The following is a 15,233-nucleotide window of genomic DNA, read 5'->3' as shown; positions in this document are numbered from 1 at the left end:
CACAGATTGGTCATAGCACATTTCCTTCTGAAATACTGGGTAAAATGGGTTGTTCCAGACATTGTTCTGATGAACAGCATACTTTGATTAAAAAGTTGATAGTAGAGGGAAAAACATACAGAGAAGTGCAGCAAATTATAGCCTGCTCAGCTAAAATTATCTCAAATGCCTTGAAGTGACAACCAAAACCTGAAAGATGCAGAAGGAAGCGTGGAACTACTGTTCAATTGGATCGAAGATTAGCCAAAATAGCAAATACTCAGTCAATGATCACCTCCAGAAAGATCAAGGAACATCTAAATTTACCAGTGAGTACAGAAGATGATTAAATGAAGCCAATTTACCAGCAAGAACTCCTTGCAAAGTCCTGTTGTTAAGAAAAAGACGTCCTGAATGGGTTAACATTTGCCAAGGAACACATTGACTGGTCCAAAGAGAAATGGCTGAACATTTTGTGGACTGGTGAAAGCAAAATTGTTCTTTTTGGGTCTAGTGTTCATAGACAGTATGACAGACGACCCCCGAGCACTGAATTCAAGCCACAGTACACTGTGAAGACAGTAAAGCATGGTGGTACAAAATGATGATATGGGATGTTTATCATACCATGGTGTTACGCCTATTTATCACATACGAGGGATCATGGATCAGTTTAAATATATCAGAATACTTGAGGAGATCATGTTGCCCTGTGTTGAAGAAGAAATGTCCTTAAAATGGGTGTTTCAACATGACAATGACCCAAAACATCTTGGTTACAGACAAACAAGATTGAGGTAATAGAGTGACCAGCCTAATCTCCTGACTTCAATCCCACAGAGAACTTGTGTTCTGACATCTGAAACACGTTTTTTTGAGGCAAAACCCAAAAATTGCAGAAGAACTGTGGAATGTAGTCTAATCATCCTGGACTGGAATACCTGTTCAGAGGTGCCAGAAGTTGGTCGACTCCATGCAACACAGATCTCGGAAACAATTGTTCTGCCACTAAATATTAGTTCAGTAATTTAAAGTAAAGTGAAACCTTAAACATTTTTTCATGTTATAGATAAATTTTTTGAGTTTTTAATGAAAAATGCTGGCACATTATTTTGAACAGCCTAATATTCATTTTTCTTAATTTTCTGTAAAGGATTGACACAAACTGACTAAATTTTGTTAATGTGTTGATTTAGAATTGAAAGTGTAGTATTTTCAGTGCATTTGCATTTATGGAAATAAAAGTTATTATAATGATTTTGTGCTTTATTCGCTTTTTTAAAATCACTGCTATTTTTTTGAACACCACTGTACATGGTCCTGAGGAAATGATAAGTGAGGGTCCAGTTTTTACCTAATTGCATTATGCTTCCTCTCTACTGGTACTGACACCCCCCCCCCCCCCCCCCTCCGACACATGAGCAGTACCCGACTGCATCTTTTCACCTGCATGAGGCGAGTTCATATGCAGATCAGCCTTGTGCATAGAGAGCCACACCCTGATCAGCATTATTCTCCTACTCTGTGCAGACGCCATCAATCAGCCAGCAGAGGTCGTAATCCAGCTTCCTTACCTGGATGAACAACAGCTAATCGTTGTTCATACAGCCACCCAGCCCAGCCGAAAGGGAGAGCTGAGATTCGATACGATGTATTCGAAATCTCATCTCTGGTGTGCTAGCATATTTTACCACTGCACCACCTGAGTGGCCCCTAATCTATAATTGATTGTGTGCTGGTAATTAATATTAGAAAGTTTTCATCTGCATAGTGTTTCAGTTTGTTTATTGTAACATTTGCCACTTGCTCAAGCCACCAGTTTGACTGAGTGTCTGATTTGGCAGAAGATATTAGTTGCAGACTCCAAATGGTAGCAGCAACACAATTTAATTCTGTGTTTTCTTGTTAGCCAATTGCTAATAAGTTTCCACTCTCCTTTACAATCTGCTGCCTCTGCTGTGTCCGTCTAGAGAAACTGCCAAGCTTAAAGGCAGGATAACTCTAAGAACCTATTAGTAGCTACCATCAATGGTACTGCCACTCTAGCTGCTCTGGATACCACTGCTCTACGTCCAGAAACAGCTTCTCTCATGGCCACAGCTGGGTACTTCACCATAGCTGGTAAGCTGTTCAACACCGTGTCAGCCTGACACATGGAAAACAGCCCGCAGAATAAAGCAAGGCGACAGACGCTCTGACCGCCATCCTCACCTCCTGACCCAACATCATTACACTGGAGAATAGGTTCTCTGTTTTATAAGAATGCAAGGACTGTCCTTGGGTTTTAACTACAGCTGTTTTGCCCACTGCATGCTTAGTTGTTGACCTGTCACAGCGTCAGACCAGGGAGGTCAAAAGGAGCAGGGTGTGTGCTCCTACACAGGGCCTACCACAACCAACGTGACTACAGGAGGCTGGACACAGTGTATACAAAGGCTCATCATGGCTTCCACCGATAAGGCTTTAATTGTTGGAAACTTGTGTGTTTCCTCCCAATCTAGACGTGTCAAATTAGATTAGATTAGATTAGATTCAACTTTATTGTCATTACACATGTACAAGTACAGAGCAACGAAATGCAGTTTAGCATCTAACCAGAAGTGCAATAGGCAGAAAGTGCAGGATATACAGTATTTATGATATACATTATTTACAGTGGGTAAATAGCAGTGGTATGAACAGGATCTATAAACTATACTATAAACAGGATATGTAGCTAAAAACTATATACATATTAAGGTGCAGATTAATATTAAGGTGCTATGCAGGTTAAAGTGCTTAAGTGATTAATTACCCGATTGCATTAGGCTTCCTCTCTACTGATGTTGATCTCCACCCTGACTGAGGAGAGCCGAGACTGACACACACCCACTCCGACACATGTGTAGTAGCCGACTGCATCTTTTCACCTGCATGAGGCGAGTTCAGACGTGGATCAGCTTTGTGTATGGAGAGACACACCCTGATCCTCATTATCCTTTGTCTCTGTCCAGCAGAGGTCGTAATTGCATCAGTTATGAGGTATCCCCTTTCTGCACCATTCTTTTGAACAAAAGCCAGTCATTGTTCATATAGACGCCCGACCTGCTGGATGGCAGAGCTGAGTTTCAAACCAATGAGTTCAAGATGTCAGTTCTGGTGTGCTAGCGTGTTTTACCGCTGCGCTAGCGTGTTTTACCGCTGCGCCACCTGAGCGCCTGGAAACTTCTATATTGATAATAAGCATGATCCTCATACAGTCACATTCGATTCTATTCAACATGTGATTAAACCAGCTCACTGCTATAAACATACAGTGTATCACAAAAGTGAGTACACCCCTCACATTTCTGCAGATATTTAAGTATATCTTTTCATGGGACAACACTGACAAAATGACACTTTGACACAATGAAAAGTAGTCTGTGTGCAGCTTATATAACAGTGTAAATTTATTCTTCCCTCAAAATAACTCAATATACAGCCATTAATGTCTAAACCACCGGCAACAAAAGTGAGTACACCCCTTAGTGAAAGTTCCTGAAGTGTCAATATTTTGTGTGGCCACCATTATTTCTTAGAACTGCCTTAACTCTTCTGGGCATGGAGTTTACCAGAGCTTCACAGGTTGCCACTGGAATGCTTTTCCACTCCTCCATGACGACATCACGGAGCTGGCGGATATTCGAGACTTTGCGCTCCTCCACCTTCCGCTTGAGGATGCCCCAAAAATGTTCTATTGGGTTTAGGTCTGGAGACATGCTTGGCCAGTCCATCACCTTTACCCTCAGCCTCTTCAATAAAGCAGTGGTCGTCTTAGAGGTGTGTTTGGGGTCATTATCATCAAACTCATGACCCAGTTTCCGGAGGGAGGGGATCATGCTCTGCTTCAGTATTTCACAGTACATATCGGAGATCGTGTGTCCCTCAATGAAATGTAACTCCCCAACACCTGCTGCACTCATGCAGCCCCAGACCATGGCATTCCCACCACCATGCTTGACTGTAGGCATGACACACTTATCTTTGTACTCCTCACCTGATTGCCGCCACACATGCTTGAGACCATCTGAACCAAACAAATTAATCTTGGTCTCATCAGACCATAGGACATGGTTCCAGTAATCCATGTCCTTTGTTGACATGTCTTCAGCAAACTGTTTGTGGGCTTTCTTGTGTAGAGACTTCAGAAGAGGCTTCCTTCTGGGGTGACAGCCATGCAGACCAATTTGATGTAGTGTGCGGCGTATGGTCTGAGCACTGACAGGCTGACCCCCCACCTTTTCAATCTCTGCAGCAATGCTGACAGCACTCCTGCGCCTATCTTTCAAAGACAGCAGTTGGATGTGACGCTGAGCACGTGCACTCAGCTTCTTTGGACGACAAACGCGAGGTCTGTTCTGAGTGGACCCTGCTCTTTTAAAACGCTGGATGATCTTGGCCACTGTGCTGCAGCTCAGTTTCAGGGTGTTGGCAATCTTCTTGTAGCCTTGGCCATCTTCATGTAGCGCAACAATTCGTCTTTTAAGATCCTCAGAGAGTTCTTTGCCATGAGGTGCCATGTTGGAACTTTCAGTGACCAGTATGAGAGAGTGTGAGAGCTGTACTACTAAATTGAACACACCTGCTCCCTATGCACACCTGAGACCTAGTAACACTAACAAATCACATGACATTTTGGAGGGAAAATGACAAGCAGTGCTCAATTTGGACATTTAGGGGTGTAGTCTCTTAGGGGTGTACTCACTTTTGTTGCCGGTGGTTTAGACATTAATGGCTGTATATTGAGTTATTTTGAGGGAAGAATAAATTTACACTGTTATATAAGCTGCACACAGACTACTTTTCATTGTGTCAAAGTGTCATTTTGTCAGTGTTGTCCCATGAAAAGATATACTTAAATATCTGCAGAAATGTGAGGGGTGTACTCACTTTTGTGATACACTGTACATCAGACTTAATATTGACTCCTGGTATTGACATAGGCAAGCTTTCTGTTCCACCACAAAATGACTTAATTATGAACTGTGTTTAATTAACTATAATAATTGTCTACAACATCACAATTAATGTAAAAGTACGACTACATCTGCAACTGTATCAGCGTTTATTAATAACCTACCAGAATTAATGACTGTGTCACCATTAGAGCCTGAACAACTCAAACAGGCCTCCCAATCTTAGATAACGTAGCTGCAGCTTAAATTAAATTGATTGGTTAGAAGAAGCTTGTTCCATGGTATAATGACACACAAGCTCTAAAACAAGCAGTATAGAAATTAAAATGCAAATGGCGACACACTGCACTGGAAGTGTATCAGATATGTGCTGTCTAATTATAGACCAATTTCAAACTTTTCTTTTGTTTTAAAGATTCCAGAACATGCAGTTTCTAAACAGTTATGCACTTATCTGCACATAAATAACATTTATAAAACATTTTGATCAGGATTTAGACCCAACAGTTGCACTGTAACCTCATTAATTAGGATAGTTCATGTTCTTCTATGTGCTTTGATGATGGCTGCGTCTCGTTCTATTAGATCTTAGTTCAGTGTTTGACACTGTAGATCATAATATTTGACTTGATAGTACACAATTTAATTCTGTGTTTTCTTGTTAGCCAATCGCTAATAAGTTTCCACTCTCCTCTACAATCTGCTGCCTCTGCTGTGTCCGTCTAGAGAAACTGCCAAGCTTGAAGGCAGGATAACTCTAAAGGTGTGTTCGAAAAGCTAGGGAGCTGTCTACATAGGCAGCATTTTACGTCATCCTGTGTGCGCTCCCGAGAAGGAGGCTGTTCGAAATCCTAGATGCCTTAAAATCCTCACTACTGAGGATATTTCAATGTTATTTTGACTCAAGAACGAGTGAGCATCTGACGCTGCCTTAATGATCAAGGCAATCCCAGCATTCATTGTGGCTCGGGTGCTCTTCTCTCACAGAAAAATAAACATGGCTGACGGGGCAGAGAAACGAATGGAGTTATTTTCAAATGTAAATAAAATATTACTGATTTTTAACTTGTATAAGCTTGTACCGAGTGTTTTTATTAGCAAGTTCGGGCTTGTCAGGAAATTTAATCGTTATCGGTACATGAAGGAAGATGTTATATTGACATGTTAGCTTGCTGTGCTACCTCAGTTTATTGGTTTTAATGGCAAGATGCTAAATGCTAAACGCGAAATGCGAAACCCGATGGAATCGCTGTCTAAGTAGCACGTTCGAATAACCTGCCTTATAAGTCATTGACTTATTAGAATCCTCTCTACTGAGGCAGCTGCCTATGTAGACAGTAAGACAGCAAGGCAGCTCCCTAGGTTTTCGAACACACCCTTAGAACCTATTAGTAGCTACCATCAATGGTACTGCCACCCTAGCTGATCTGGATACCACTTCTCTACGTCCAGAAACAGCTTCTCTCAAGGCCACGAATCCATGGCCACAGCCGGGTGCTTCACCAAAGCTGGTAAGCTGTTCAACACCGTGTCAGCCTGACACATGGAAAACAGCCCGCAGAATAAAGCAAGGCGTGTTAAAGGACTCATGCTCTTTTGGTTTAAATCCTCTCTTACTGACCGCTCCCAATTTGTCTATGTAAATAATAAATGCTTGGAAACTACAAAAGTAAAGGATGATGTTTTTCAGGGGTCAGTATTGGGACCTCTATTATTTACACTCTACATGCTACCATTAGGAAAAAAAATATTGATATACATGCAGTTAATTTCCATTGTTAAGCAAATTACACAAGTATGGTGTTCCACAGGGGTCAATATTGGGACCTCTATTATTTACACTCTACATGCTACCATTAGAAAAAAAATCTTGATGAAAATGGAATTAATTTTCACTGTTACGCAGATGACAAAAGTATGGTGTTTCACAGGGGTCAGTGTTGGGACCTCTGTTATTTACACTCCACATGCTACTATTAGAAAAAAAAAGATAAACATGGAATTAATTTCCACTTTTATGCAAATTACACAAGTATGGTGTTCCACAGGGGTCAATCTTAGTACCTCTATTATTTACACTCTACATGCTACCATTAGAAAAAAAAGATAAACATGGAATTAATTTCCACTTTTATGCAAATTACACAAGTATGGTGTTCCACAGGGGTCAATATTGGGACCTCTGTTATTTGCACTCTACATGCTACCATTAAGAAAAAAATCTTGATAAACATGCAGTTCATTTCAACTGGTATGCAGATGACACCAGTATGGTGTTTTACAGGGGTCAATATTGGGACCTCTATTATTTACATGACCTCTACATGCTACCATAAACAAATATGGAATTATTTTCATTGTTGTGCAGACGACACACAGTTGTATATATCACACAATCAGTAAGATTAAGGATTGTATAAACGATATAAAATACTGGATGTCACGTAACTTCCTTCTACTTAATTCAGTTATTAATTTTCTGACCCAAGACCACGAGGGACAAGTTGTTAACCTGGTGTTAAATTAAATGATTTCTCTGCAACTTTGAGCTCAGACCTTTCCTTTGAAACAGACATTAGTTATATTACTGGAGTTTCTTTCTTTTATCTGTGTAATTTCTCTAATAATTAAACGTTAACAGTGCAGAAGATAGCATTGGACTCCACCTTCTAGACAAAGTATTTCTTATTTTAATGATTTTGTTAGTATCTAGCTTTAAGCACTTCTTTTGTAGTATTTGATACTGTAGATCATATAATTTTACTGGATATGCTAGAAAATACAGTAGGTGTTAAAGGACTCACACTGACCATAATAAATGCTTGGAAACTACAAAAGTAAAGGATGGTGTTCCTCAGGGGTCAGTATTGGCACCTCTATTATTTACACTCTACATGCTACCATTAGGAAAAAAATATTGATATACATGAAATTAATTTTCATTGTTAAGCAAATGACACAAGTATGGTGTTCCACAGGGGTCAATATTGGGACCTCTATTATTTACACTCTACATGCTACCATTAGAAAAAAAATCTTGATGAAAATGGAATTAATTTTCACTGTTACGCAGATGACAAAAGTATGGTGTTTCACAGGGGTCAGTGTTGGGACCTCTGTTATTTACACTCCACATGCTACTATTAGAAAAAAAAAGATAAACATGGAATTAATTTCCACTTTTATGCAAATTACACAAGTATGGTGTTCCACAGGGGTCAATCTTAGTACCTCTATTATTTACACTCTACATGCTACCATTAGAAAAAAAAGATAAACATGGAATTAATTTCCACTTTTATGCAAATTACACAAGTATGGTGTTCCACAGGGGTCAATATTGGGACCTCTGTTATTTGCACTCTACATGCTACCATTAAGAAAAAAATCTTGATAAACATGCAGTTCATTTCAACTGGTATGCAGATGACACCAGTATGGTGTTTTACAGGGGTCAATATTGGGACCTCTATTATTTACATGACCTCTACATGCTACCATAAACAAATATGGAATTATTTTCATTGTTGTGCAGACGACACACAGTTGTATATATCACACAATCAGTAAGATTAAGGATTGTATAAACGATATAAAATACTGGATGTCACGTAACTTCCTTCTACTTAATTCAGTTATTAATTTTCTGACCCAAGACCACGAGGGACAAGTTGTTAACCTGGTGTTAAATTAAATGATTTCTCTGCAACTTTGAGCTCAGACCTTTCCTTTGAAACAGACATTAGTTATATTACTGGAGTTTCTTTCTTTTATCTGTGTAATTTCTCTAATAATTAAACGTTAACAGTGCAGAAGATAGCATTGGACTCCACCTTCTAGACAAAGTATTTCTTATTTTAATGATTTTGTTAGTATCTAGCTTTAAGCACTTCTTTTGTAGTATTTGATACTGTAGATCATATAATTTTACTGGATATGCTAGAAAATACAGTAGGTGTTAAAGGACTCACACTGACCATAATAAATGCTTGGAAACTACAAAAGTAAAGGATGGTGTTCCTCAGGGGTCAGTATTGGCACCTCTATTATTTACACTCTACATGCTACCATTAGGAAAAAAATATTGATATACATGAAATTAATTTTCATTGTTAAGCAAATGACACAAGTATGGTGTTCCACAGGGGTCAATATTGGGACCTCTGTTATTTACACTTTATATGCTACCATTAGGAAAAAAATTGCTAAACATGAACCTAACTTCCACTGTATAACAGAAAATGTAATATTCATGTAATATTAACATACAAGTCAGTAAGATTAAGGATTGTATAAACAAATTAAAATACTGGATGTCACGTAACTTCCTTCTACTTTATTTAGATAATAACTGAGTTATTAATTGTCTGACCATAAACCATTTCACCAAACTAAGGTGGAAGCATGTATGTTCAAGGCTCCCATGTGTTGGAAATTGGCAATGACTGCACTCACAATGTCAAAAAACTCTCCAATAGACTTTTTTCTGAATGAACTAAAAGGCAATGAACTGTTTAAGTTATTTATGTTCATCCCTTAACTTTTGTTAGGACGAGTCCTATTGAGTCTCTTAAAATTCTTCCTTGTAAATTTAAATGAGTTTTTAAAAGACAAAGAACAACATCTTCATTTGTCATAGATACATGTACACGTGTACAGTATAACATAATTCTTTATCTGCATAGCGTAGCTTGTTTGACAGCTGGGGACAGAGCACAGGGTCAGCCATTGTACGGCACCCCTGGAGCAGACAGGGTTAAGGGCCTTGCTTAAGGGCCCAACAGTGGCTGCATAGCAGAACCTGGATTGGAACCGTCAATCTTCTGATTGTTAGACCAAAGCTCTACCCACTAGGCTACCACTGTCCCAACATTTTTAAAGTTTTTTTACAATAATTTTATTTTTTTGCCTTTGGCTTGCTTACCAGAGGTTTTTTATTCTGGAATCTGTTAAGTTGCTTTGAGACAATGTCAAATGTAAAAAGCCCTATACTTGACTCTTGACACTTGAGCGTGGGTTTAGATCCTGCCATGTAAGAAAGAAGTCCATGTAATAATGAAGCCCTTCCACCCAGACTTGTTTTCTCTGAACATTAGGTGACAAAGTAACTTTGTCCTTGTTACATGTACATTGTAACTGGTGCAGTCATGTGTTCCAACCAGTTCATCACAGAAAAAGAACTATTGTACACTGTAAAGGTCCCTTAAATGTTCTTAACATTGTAGACCTCCTCGACTAGTGTGGGTGTAGTGCATTCTGCGGGGTCAGGAAATAAAAGATTCTAGAAAGAATTGGAGAACTAGATTTGGGAAAAAAAATAAAGCAATGCTACAAGATGATGTTTTCTTTAGTGGCGGGTTGGAGGAGTTCATAAAAGGAACTTGGGGTCATACAAGTGTGGAAATCATATAATGCCTAGTTCACACTACACAATTTTTGCCCTGATTTTTGCTTGCCGACTGGTCGCCGCTAGATGTGGCAGCTCGGAGACAACTTGGCATTTGCTCGGGGATCAAAACTTGGCTCTTGATTGCTGTGTGAACTGTTCAACAACTCGGCAACTCAAGAAAAATATCTAGCATGTTAAATATCTGGACCTGTCAGCGACTCAAAATCGTGTAGTGTGAAAGGCGTTGTGAGCAGGTTGCGAGTGGCAGCGAGTGATATGTGGAACTACAACCAATGAGAACTCCAGATAAGGGGTGAAGGGAAACATGGGACAGGGGCATAATAGGATTTCTATCAGAATACATCGGCACAAGCTTTACAGTATTTGTGACCTTATCGTCCACGCCAAACCATAATACCCATGCTGCACTGCAAAATATTTATTAACCTCCAACTCACCACAGAACAGACAATCCCTGCTGGTCAGGCAGCCCAAGCCACTCGGTATTCATTTATTTTTCCTACTTCACATCAGCTGCACATCAGAGCTCAAACAACTTTGATTGCTTGCGTATTGCTGACGTGCATTTTTGGACATGGTATCATTAAACTTTTCGTCACTTCCTGCATGTGTTTTTGTGACAAAACATAGTTTGGGACACCAGATAGACTAGCCTGCGATTCCTTTCTGTGATAGATTGTGTAGTGTGTGACCCCCTATCTCTGATCAGTCGTGTAGTGTGAAATACACAACGACTTAAAAGACTCCAGAGTGCAAGAGATCCAGTTGTGTAGTGTGAACTGTACAGCGACCTGATGACTTGGAAAGACGTGTAGTGTGAACTTGGCATAAGCCTCAGTCTCTGTCAGCAACCAATCAGGACTCTCTCTTGTGTTCAGCGTCAGCACACTTCTAATGGTTTCACCTGTTTCATATTAGTTTGTATGTATTGTTTGTTATATACATTAAATCTGTATTTGCTTTATCACAAAGTATTGCTAACAATCATTTGTGTACTTTGCGTTTACTTGTTATGCAGCTTGTATTTTTTACCCTGATTTTGGGACATCCCTTGTTTTTATTAATCATCCTCTTGCTTATTTGTTATTGACTTCTTGGCTGTGTTCCTAAATATTCTTTTGGAATATCTTTGTATTGTTGTATCAGCTTGACACTTTGATGAAGTTGAAGGACAACAAGGTATAGTAGTGGGCAAACACACGACAGGCACAAGTGTATCCCCACATGTCCTAGTTCATGGAATGCCACCATAAATATTGACACATACTCCAGCATGTGGTTGGTCCCTGTGTGCCCTGCAAAATAGTAAAAATCCCCCCACTGCAGAATCCATTCTTTGATAGGGGAAGGAACAAATAATGTACCAGAGGAGCCATTAACACGGTCGGGTTTCTCCTGCAGAGGCTCTTAAATTGCTTCCTCAAGTCCCTGACGGAGCCTGCATTCATCCATCTCTGAAGTCTTACCAGTCTCCCTGTCCCATATGATTAGAAGTGCCTCTTTGTGCTTGCTGTTATGCCCATCAGGTCTGAGAATCTTTTTCATGTTGCCTTTAAATGCTGTATATTGAACTCCAAGCAGTCTGTCAAATGCGTTTTACTCAGCATTGGCCACTTTGCTTTAAAGAGAGAATTGTGGTCCTGGGAACACTCAAACCTTTGGATATTGTTTTATGTTTTTTTTGCACTGATCAATGGCTTGCCACAATTTGATTGCAGAGATCCACAGGCAGTTCTTTAAAAGTTGTGAATTGATTTTTGTCTTGAAAATGTAGTCTGAATTGGGGGCCCTTATAGACCCAAGTGTGGGGCTTTCCAGACTATGTCTGAATCAGCTCAGATTGAAACAAGTGGACTTTAACCGCGCTGTAGTGACATTTCAATGATACGTTTTTGATATTTAATAAATTCCCAACAAAACACAAAAACCCTTTGCCAACCCAGAATCGTCTATCAGACTGTCAGATACAGAAGCATGATTCATCACTCCACAGAACACATTTCCACTGCTCCAGAGTAGAGATGGGCCAGATCCGATCCCGGATCGGTATTGGGTCCGATATTGACATCCTTTACAGATCGGATATCTGACGGACGGGCCGATCTACTTACAGATCCAAATTCCAGTCCGCATCTTGTGCTGGACCATAAACCCACCGTAACTTAACAGCTATACTTGCAATGTGTACAAAGCTAATGTGTCAAACACCTGCAGAAACTTAACAGAGAAAACAATGGCAAAAGATAATGTTATTGTTTTTGCTGTTTTAATATGATGTTCTGTGTGGTTTCAGCCTCATAATGTAACCCTTAACACAATAACAATCATAATAATATTGGGATCAGTATTGGTATCGGCAGTTGTGTATCGGATCTGATCTGAAAAACTGTGGATCGGCGCATCACTTTTCCAGAGTCCAGTTGAAGTGTGCTCCCGGTACACAGTTTTTGTGCTATCGTTAATGCCAAAGGAGGTTGGAACCCTGCAGTCAGGAGAGCGTTGGTGACTTTTATGCACATAAGCCCTCAGCACTTCGCGACCTCGCTCTGTAACTTTACATGGTCTGCCACTTTGTGGCAGAGTTGATGTGGTTCCTAAAGACTTCCACTTTTCAATACAACATTTGAACATCATACTACACATTGCTACAGTTCAATTACTACGATTCAACTTCATTGAAAAAGTTAAAGTTAAAGTGTGTTCCTTTTTTTTTTTTTTTGGCCTCCACTGTGTAATTCACACCTTTAAATTTACAGAATGCAATCCACCTTTGGTATTTTTAAGAGATTATTTGTTGTAAGGTGTCACAGTATTTTGTTGAATGATAAGAGACAATTCCTTCAGTGAGCCATTTTTTAAATATTCACCATTTTGATCAGGATCTTGGTCAGGGGTGGGCAATTAAATTTTCCAAGGGGCCACATAAGAAACTGTTACTGTTGTGGAGGGCCGGACCAATAGGTTGAACTTCATTCTGCCCAATATTAATAAGATTTCCTTTTATTGCCTAAATTTTACAGTTCTGATAAGCTGTTGTAGATGTTACAATCAGAAAATGAGTAAAAACATCAACATTATTTCACTATTTAATCAACTTTCTTGAAAACAATGTGAACAAATGTGCATTAACTTTACACAAAGTGCTGTTGCTATTTGGATATCACAAAGCTGATCTTAACTGCTCCAGTCCTGGATGTGTAAAACTTTATAAAAAGTCCACGTTGGTTTGCAGTTTAGTTAGCGAAGCTTCAGATGTGACGCTCTGCATCGTTCAAGTTCTTGTATTTCTCTGTGTTTAGTACCCTAACGGCGATATAAGCCCTAGATTTAAATTGTGATCCTTAAACAGCTTTACACCTGACTTTTGAAGTTCATGTCTTATTGAAAAAACTCGTCTCTGTCAGTCGTGCTCAGTTCTGTTCGCCGACGCATTACGGTGAAGCTGGATACACTCGTCTCGCACACACCTAAATCCTTGCAGAAATTTAAAGAAATAGCGCTCCTGTCAAAATAAAAACATCCCCGTTATGTGGCATGTGTGAGGTACATTTATTTACGTCTGATTTTTAAATGCCACTGACCTCATGCGGGCCGGTTGGGGATGGCTCACGGGCCGGATGTGGGCCGTACAACGCCCAGGTCTGGTCTTGGTGGATCTATCCATGGTCCTGTCAGTGGTTCTATATCTTTAATGTGGTGCTGCTAGGCGAAGTATAATTTGTAGCAATAGAGATTTTATGCAATCAGATACAATTTCTTCTCTACTAGAAAAACAGAAAGCATTGTAAATTCAGAAGCAGTGTTGCAAAACCCACTCACGAAATAGAGTCGGTCACAGCTGTTTAACGCTTTTCAAACCCACAAAAGTGTGGAAGTTATTAAGGTCCTTGTAAAAAATCCAGTGAGCCAAAATGTACTCAGCATATCCAGTCCAGTCCCTATCAATAATCAGCAAAGCATTAAAGTGTTTCTTACAACAAAACTGCAAAAGATCATGGTTTTCTTAAGGTGATGGTGTGATCTTTGAGATCTTTTTTTATTTCTAAACCTCAGACAACATGTACCTTGATGAGATATCTAACTAGCTTAATGACTAGTTTTCTAGGGTACACCAGGGTAAAATCCCTGGTTTGTATGATGTATTTTATTGTGTATCTTTGTTGTTGCGTCAAATGTGACCTTTCACTGGAAAAAAGTCATGAAGGCTTCTAACATACATTAAATAAAATTAATAAATAAATTAATTCACAGATAGGGCAGGATTAAGAATGATTATTTTGGTATTAGAAGTGTATTATGATTTGTAAATATTACCACATTATAATTAAAAGATTGAGAGTTTAATATTGTTCTGCATATACACCGATCAGCCATAACATTAAAACCACCTCCTTGTTTCTACACTCACTGTCCATTTTATCAGCTACACTTACCATATAGAAGCACTTTGTAGTTCTACGATGACTGTAGTGACACTGCAGTGTCACTGACATTGTGGTGGTGTGTTAGTGTGTGTTGTGCTGGTATGAGTGGATCAGACACTGCAGCGCTGCTAAAGTTTTTAAATACCGTGTCCACTCACTGTCCACTCTATTAGACACTCCTGCCTAGTTGGTCCACCTTGTAGATGTAAAGTCAGAGACGATCGCTCATCTATTGCTGCTGTTGGAGTTGGTCATCTTCTAGACCTTCATCAGTGGTCACAAGATGCTGCCTACGGGGTGCTGTTGTCTTGATATATTTTTGGTTGGTGGACTATTCTTAGTCCAGCAGTGACAGTGAGGTGTTTAATAATTCCAGCAGCATTGCTGGGTCTTATCCACACCACCACCATGTCAGTGTCACTGCAGTGCTGAGAATGATCCAACACCTAAATAATACCTGCTCTGTGGTGGTCCTGGGAAAGT

The 15,233-nt window shown here is 39.6% G+C and overlaps 1 protein-coding gene across 1 annotated transcript in view; it reads left to right on the top strand.

Annotated features, from left to right (window-relative positions):
• LOC134316521 (voltage-dependent T-type calcium channel subunit alpha-1I-like) overlaps positions 1–15,233 on the top strand; it is a 348,154-nt gene that overhangs the window by 79,681 nt on the left and 253,240 nt on the right. The gene's annotated exons all lie outside the window — the stretch shown is intronic.

This window comes from Trichomycterus rosablanca, chromosome 6 (genome assembly GCF_030014385.1).
Source record: "Trichomycterus rosablanca isolate fTriRos1 chromosome 6, fTriRos1.hap1, whole genome shotgun sequence".
NCBI lineage: Eukaryota > Metazoa > Chordata > Actinopteri > Siluriformes > Trichomycteridae > Trichomycterus > Trichomycterus rosablanca.
Note: the sequence above shows the minus strand (reverse complement) of the source record. Positions and strands in the feature narration are given on the sequence as shown.